This window comes from Dioscorea cayenensis, chromosome 14 (genome assembly GCF_009730915.1).
Source record: "Dioscorea cayenensis subsp. rotundata cultivar TDr96_F1 chromosome 14, TDr96_F1_v2_PseudoChromosome.rev07_lg8_w22 25.fasta, whole genome shotgun sequence".
In the NCBI taxonomy this organism is placed as follows: domain Eukaryota; kingdom Viridiplantae; phylum Streptophyta; class Magnoliopsida; order Dioscoreales; family Dioscoreaceae; genus Dioscorea; species Dioscorea cayenensis.
In genome coordinates, this window is record NC_052484.1 from 6,481,726 (window position 1) to 6,488,816 (window position 7,091).

The following is a 7,091-nucleotide window of genomic DNA, read 5'->3' on the forward strand; positions in this document are numbered from 1 at the left end:
GCACATATCTCGAGACAATCTCAAATCTTAGAATAGCTCAAATACACATCTCGAGGCCATCCTAAATTTCATATAATCTTAGAACTGATCTCGAGGCAACTTGAGAAACATAAATCCCGAGGCACCCAAATACAAATCCCCGGGCAAAATTAAATAAAAAAAAATTAGTTAAAAAATTAATTAAAATTTCAAATTTAAAATTAATTAAAATTTTAAATTAGGATCTTATCCTATCCTGACTTGGTCTACGGAGATGGTTATGGGCTATGATTTTACGAGGAGGGTTTTGGATAAGATCCAAAAGGATTTTTTTTTAAAAGGGGGGACGAACGAAAAACAAAAAAGAGGAGAATGGAGAGGATTTGAAAAAAAGAGAAGATATTTTTCTCCTCTTCTACTTATATAAAATTGTCGTCTGTTGCCTGCGGCTCGTCATACTGCCTCTGTTACCTGCTGCTTGTCGTCGTCACTTGCCGTCGAGGACATGATCCGCATTTTTTCCAGCTTTGAGAACCATCTCTACGCGCTCTTCCTTTCGCCTACTGTTCTTGATGGCGACGGCCCTCATGAGGAGGCATCAGAGACTGAGTTTCCCCTTGATACTGCCGACCAGGTCGTTCTTCTCTGGGACAACTCGGATTCTCTCCTATTCGATGTTGGTGCGTCTCTGGATGATGCCTCATAATACCTCACCGCCATGGATGATCTCATCTTGCTCGTCTACGATGAGGACTGTTCTGGTAAACTCCGATCCCATGCGGAGACCATTCTCCATATCGCTATGACCTAGCCTGAAGATATGTTTCGGCATCTGGTGATCCGCCATACCGTGCCGCTCGATCCTCAGAACCTCTCTACCCTCGGGCCCCATTGACCCTCGCTTTCTTCTCCTTCCTTCCGGTCTGACCATGGTGAGCCCTCCATCATCAATCACTTGGAGATTTCTGCCGAGGATGACCACCAGATTCCCCATCACAATAGCATGGATCTCGAGGGAGAGAAAGGGCAGCAGCAGGAGTAGGTAAGCTCGTCAGAATTGATCTATCCTAAGGTGTTCGTCTATCTCAAGTCCCTCGCCGACCACATGATCCTTTCTGGTTATAGCAAGGAGCTCTGCCAGGTCTACAGCAGCGTGCCGGGCCAAATACTCGACGAGTACCTTTCGATTCTCGGTGTCGATCGGATGAGCATCGACGAGGTGTAGCACATCAAGTGACAGACACTAGATGATCGGATGCGTAAATGGGTTCAGGCTGTGAGTGTCGCCATTGGCTTGCTTCGGCTTGGCGAGCATCACATCTGCGACCGGATCTTCGCCAGGTTTCCTATTCTTCATGATGAGCGCTTCGCCGAGGCTGCTAAGGGATGCATCATGCAGCTTCTCAACTTTGGTGACACCATTGCTGTTTGCCGACGCTCGTCGGGAAAATATTTTCTGCATCCTTGGCATGTACGAGGCGCTCTTTGGTGTGATGTCAGAGCTTCATAGTATGTTCCTTGTCGAGCACGGGGCTCCTTATCACTGAGGCCAAGGAGATACTGACTAGGCTCGGGGATGCCGCTAAAGGGACTTTCAATGAATTTGGCAATGATGTCCAGAATGATAATTCAAAGAAGACAATGCCAAATGGCGACATACGCTATATGATGAATTATCATGTGCTCTTGGTTTCTTATTAGGATTCTCTTGATTTCTTCCTTGATGAGAACTCCCCTGATGATGGGAATTGATAACTACTAGATAGATAGAGGATTAAACAAAGAACAACTTTCTTATTCACGTCAAGAGCTAAAACACACTCTGTAACTCAAGAAAATTCATACGACCTTAAAGAACTCAATGAAAAGCAGAAAACAGTAACAATATTACATATCTCTGAAAAACACAAGATATATATTACATAGAAACATTAGTACCCAAAATGAAATGAATCAGCTTAATCACTATAACACATATCTGCACTGGATCCATTCAAGCACTTAACCCATCCTCCCTCGCAACCCCGATGCTTGACTTAACTTCTTCCTAGAACTTACACTTTTCCTTGATCAAATCAATCTCAGTCTCTGATTCTCTTCCAGCCAAAACTCTAACAACCATAATGAACTTTTGAATACCTGAAATTACCATCATACCCTTTTCATTCTTTTCTCTGCATCTATTCAGAAAACAGGAACATCAACAAACAATTCACCGAATCCATTCAGAAACCTGCAACATCAACAACCAATTCACCCAACTCTACTACTCAATTCTTCATTCACTCGAACAGCTTCCCCCTGATTGAAGATCACATGCACCCAAAGCGTTTCTGAAATAAATCTGTTTTTTTGCATCTAAACATTTTGTAAACAAATCTGCCAATTGTTCCTTAGATTTGCAAAATTCAAGTTGAATTTGATGTTCAGTAACCAAACCTCTGATAAAATGATATTTCACGTCAATATGTTTAGTTCTACTGTGCATCACTGGATTCCTTGCTATAGAAGTACATGATTTGTTATCACAATAAATAGGAATTGCATCTTCTAGCTTCACACGACAATCAGATAATAATTTCTTGATCTAAATCCCTTGACAACATGCTAAACATAAAGCAATGTACTCTGCCTCAGTTGAAGAAAGAGCCACAACTTCCTGTTTTTTGTATAGCCATGAAATTGCACCTGAACCATATAAAAAGACCACACCATAAGTAATTTTTTGATCTGCCAAACTTCCTTCCCAATCACTGTCAGAAAAACCACTCAAAGTATTCTTCATATTTCTTTTGAACAGAATTCCATGACTGACTGTACTAGTAAGATATCTGAGTATATGGTTAGCTGCCCCAAGAGCAATCTTAGTAGGTTTCTGCATAAATCTGCTAACAAACTCACTGCAAATGCTAAATCTGGTCGTGTATGGGTCACATACATCAATTTGCCTATTAATTTCCTATAACCAGTAACATCCTCTACCATTTCATCACTTGTACTAATCAATTTGTAGTCTGAAGTAAGAGGAGTTAAAACTAATTTACACTGCTGTAAATTATAATATTTGAGCAAATCTTCAACATACTTCTTTTGACATATATGAATACCCAGTTGGTCTTGTTTCACTTCAAGCCCCAAAAAATAAGACATCAAACCCAAATCACTCATTTCAAACATTTTCATCATGTTATGTTTGAATTCTTTTAACATATCATCAGAAGACCCCATGTAAATCAAATCATCTACATAAATGCAGACAATTAAAATCTTACCTTCTGCAGACACCTTCTTATACAATGTATGTTCATTGTCACTCCTTTGAAAGCCTTGCTCAAGAAAGTATGAGTCAATTTTCCCATACCAAGCTCTAGGTGCTTGTTTTAACCCATATAGAGCCTTATGCAACATATACACCATATGCTCACATCCAAATTTTACAAACCCTTTAGGTTGATCAATAAACACTTCTTCATTTAATTCTCCATTGTGGAAAGATGATTTCACATCTAATTGATACACTAACTAGTTTTCTTGAGCAGCTAATGCCAATAACAACCTTATTGTCTCCATTCTTGTCACTGGAGCAAAGATTTTATCATAATCAATTCCATATTCCTGCACATAACCATTTGTAACCAATCTGGCTTTATATTTTTGAATCTTACCATCAGGTGTATATTTGGTTCTGTAAACCCATTTTACTCAAATTGCTTTCTCCCTTCTGATAGCTCACATAGACTCCAAGTTTCATTCTTTTCAATTGCTTTTAATTCCTCTGTCATTGCAATTCTCCAATTCTCAGACTTCACTGCCTCTTCATAAGTTCCTGGATCTGTCATAGGCAATGCAAAAGTACAGCCTTCATAGATGTCTTTTAGTGCTCTGACTTTCTGTATGGGTGATTCATCCACACTTGCTTCACTAGTATGCCCAGTTTGTCTATTAGAAGAGCTGCCATTGCCATTAGAATTATTGCCAGTTCTACTGCTTCCTGCTGCTGTATTTTCTGAATTTTAAAATTCAGCTGTAGATTTTAGTGTAATTCTCAAACCAGGTAACACTACTGCCTTTCCAACTGATTTGTTTTCATTCCACTGCCAAAATTCAGTCTTAGAGAAATTTACATCTCTACTAACAATGAGCTTTCCAGATTCAGGAATATAAATTCTATACCCTTTAGTATTAGAACAATACCCAACAAAAATACCTTTACATGCTCTTTTATCCAACTTCTGAAGATGTTGAGCAGGCAGATGAGTATAAACTACACACCCAAACACTCTCAAATAATTCACCTTTGGCTTTACATTGAACCATGCTTCATATGGAGTCATATCCCTTACTGATTGTGTAGGAGAAATGTTAGGAAGATGTAATGCAGTAACAATAACTTCAGCCCAGAATTCATTTGGCAAATTGCTTGTATTTAACATGTTCCTAGCTTATGCCATGAGAGTTATGTTTTTTCCTCTCAGCAACCCCATTTTGCTGAGGGGTATAAGGGACAGTAAGCTCATGTTTAACTCCATGATTTAAACAAAAACGATCAAATTCTTTAGATACAAACTCTCCACCTCTATCAGTTCTTAGAATTTTCAATTTCTGACTTGATTGTCTCTCCACGAAAGCTAAGAATTGTTTAAAACAAGAAAACACTTCATGCTTATGCTTCAATGGATACACTCAACTCATTCTAGTAAAATTATCGACAAACAACAAAAAATATTTATTGCCACCATGAGATTCTGTCTGCATTGGTCCACAGACATCTGCATGCACAAGATGTAGCTTTTGCTTTGCCCTCCATGATTTTCCTGATGAAAAATGTAATCTGGATTGCTTCCTATTGGCACAATCTTCACAACAAGTTATAGGCTTGGCAAAGTCACTACAAATTTCTGCTGATTCAAACACTTCAAACCTTGAAAATGTAAGTGACCATATCTTCTAAGATGTATCTACTACTTGACTCATCAAATTCACCTACTCCACACTTGAAGAGAAGTCTATAGGATATAAATTATTACTATGTCTCTTCACTGCCAAAATTAAATCACCTGAAGCACTGACAATTCTGCACATATTTTTTTGAAACTGTACATCATATCCACATTCAGTTAGCTGTCCAAGACTCAGGAAATTATGAGCTAATTGTGGAACATATTTCACATTATGAATCAACTTCTGAACCCCATTTTGCAAACTGATCAACATTGTACCTCTTCCAAACACTTCAACTTCTTTATCATTTCTCAATTTAACAATATGCCTCATAGATTTATCCAGACTATAAAATAAATCTTTCCTCCCTGTCATATGATTTTAACACCCACTATCTAATAGCCAAACGAAGAAACACCACTCTTATCATCTTCTTCATGTATAATAAACATAGTACCATATTCATCTCCAAAAGTCCCTTCATCCTGAGAATTAGAGCTTGATCCTATTTCAAAACTTTTATTTTGTGACCAACAATGAGATTGAGTATGCCCATACCTTTTACAATTAAAACACTGCATCAGTATTCTGCAGGCCACCTCCTCTACTAAATCTTTGTCCACCAAACTGCCTTTGTCTTCTTGTGAATCTGCCAAATGGTCTTGAACCAAACATACCTCTCTGCCATGTATTATTGTCAGTAACACCTTGCCTCTGACCTCCTTGTCTTTGATCATAACCACCTCCTCTATAATTGCCATCAGTTCTGCCTCTACCTCTAAAACCTCTTAGCCTTCCTCTTTGCACATTCCTACCACCTCTTGTATCTCCTTGAACTACAAAGATTCTATCATCATGCCTGTCAGAATACTGATTGTATCTAGCTTCATGAGCTTGCAAGGCACTGCTTAATTCATCCAAAGTCACTGTTTTCATGTTTCTTGCTTCTTCGCTTGAGGTTACAGCATGCACAAACCTTGAAGATAAACTTCTCATGACCTTCAAAACTACCTCAACTTCCTTCAATTTAGTTCCCATACCTCTGATTTAGTTTACAACAGCTAGAATCCTTGTAATATATTGTTGCACAGTCTCATCTTTTCTCATCTGAAGAAAATCAAATATTTGCCTCAACGTCTGCTGCCTTACAGAAACCATACGACTGGTACCTTGATTCTCATTCTTTATGTGATCCCATGCTTCTTTTGCCGTATTATACCTCACAATTCTATGAAGAATACTTTCATCCACTGCTTGTTGTAAATAAAACAATGCTTTTGAATCATTCTCAAAATATTTTTCTTTTGCTTCCTCCTTGTTTATACCATTTTCTATCACCTTCCACAAACTTTGTGATCTAAAGAATGTCTTCATACGATATCTCCAATGCTCATAACCTTTCCCTCTAAAAACAGGCAACAAAGAAGGACTGATATCTTGTGTAAATGGAGTAGAAGAACTTGAAGCCATTTTTTTCTTAACACCAATCAAACTTCGCACACCTCACAAACACATAAACACCTTCAGAACACCCTCATAAATGTTAGATGTATTATTGTATTGTATCTCTATGTATACATGTATATATATGTATAGACATATATGTATACTTATCATGCTCTATATGTAGACCCAAAGGGTTACTCTTGTAACTTGTTCAAGCATATACACTTGTTCCATTCTCTCTCTCTCTTCTTCTTCTAACATGGTATCAGATGCCTAGATCCCTTCGGCCATCATCATTTACTGGTGATCTCCTCTCTTTCGCTGTGCGTAGCCTCTCCATCGCAGGTCTCCTCCTCAAGCCTAATCCACAAACTGCCATCTTCTCCGGAAATCTCTTCTCTGATCATCTTCATCAGTTTTCTTCCTTTTTCTGGTCATTTTCTTAGGAAAATTTCTACAACACCTTCTGTCTTCATTTATTCATCTACCCCACCCTATCATTTATTCACTCTTACAAAAAAAAAAAAACTGAATCTCCACAAACCAACCAGCATCTCTACTGATCTGGCTATCTCCACAAACCCACAAATCCTTCTCCACAAACCAACCACCATTTCCACAAATCCGGCCATCTCCACAAACCCTCAAAACCTTCTCCACAAACCAACCACCATCTACACAAACCTAGCCATCTCCACAAACCAATCATCATCTCCAAGAATCCA

The 7,091-nt window shown here is 38.5% G+C and overlaps 1 pseudogene; it reads left to right on the forward strand.

The window, feature by feature from the left end:
* Positions 1 to 484: 484 nt before the first annotated feature.
* Positions 485 to 1,679, forward strand: LOC120276077 (annotated as a pseudogene).
* Positions 1,680 to 7,091: the final 5,412 nt, after the last annotated feature.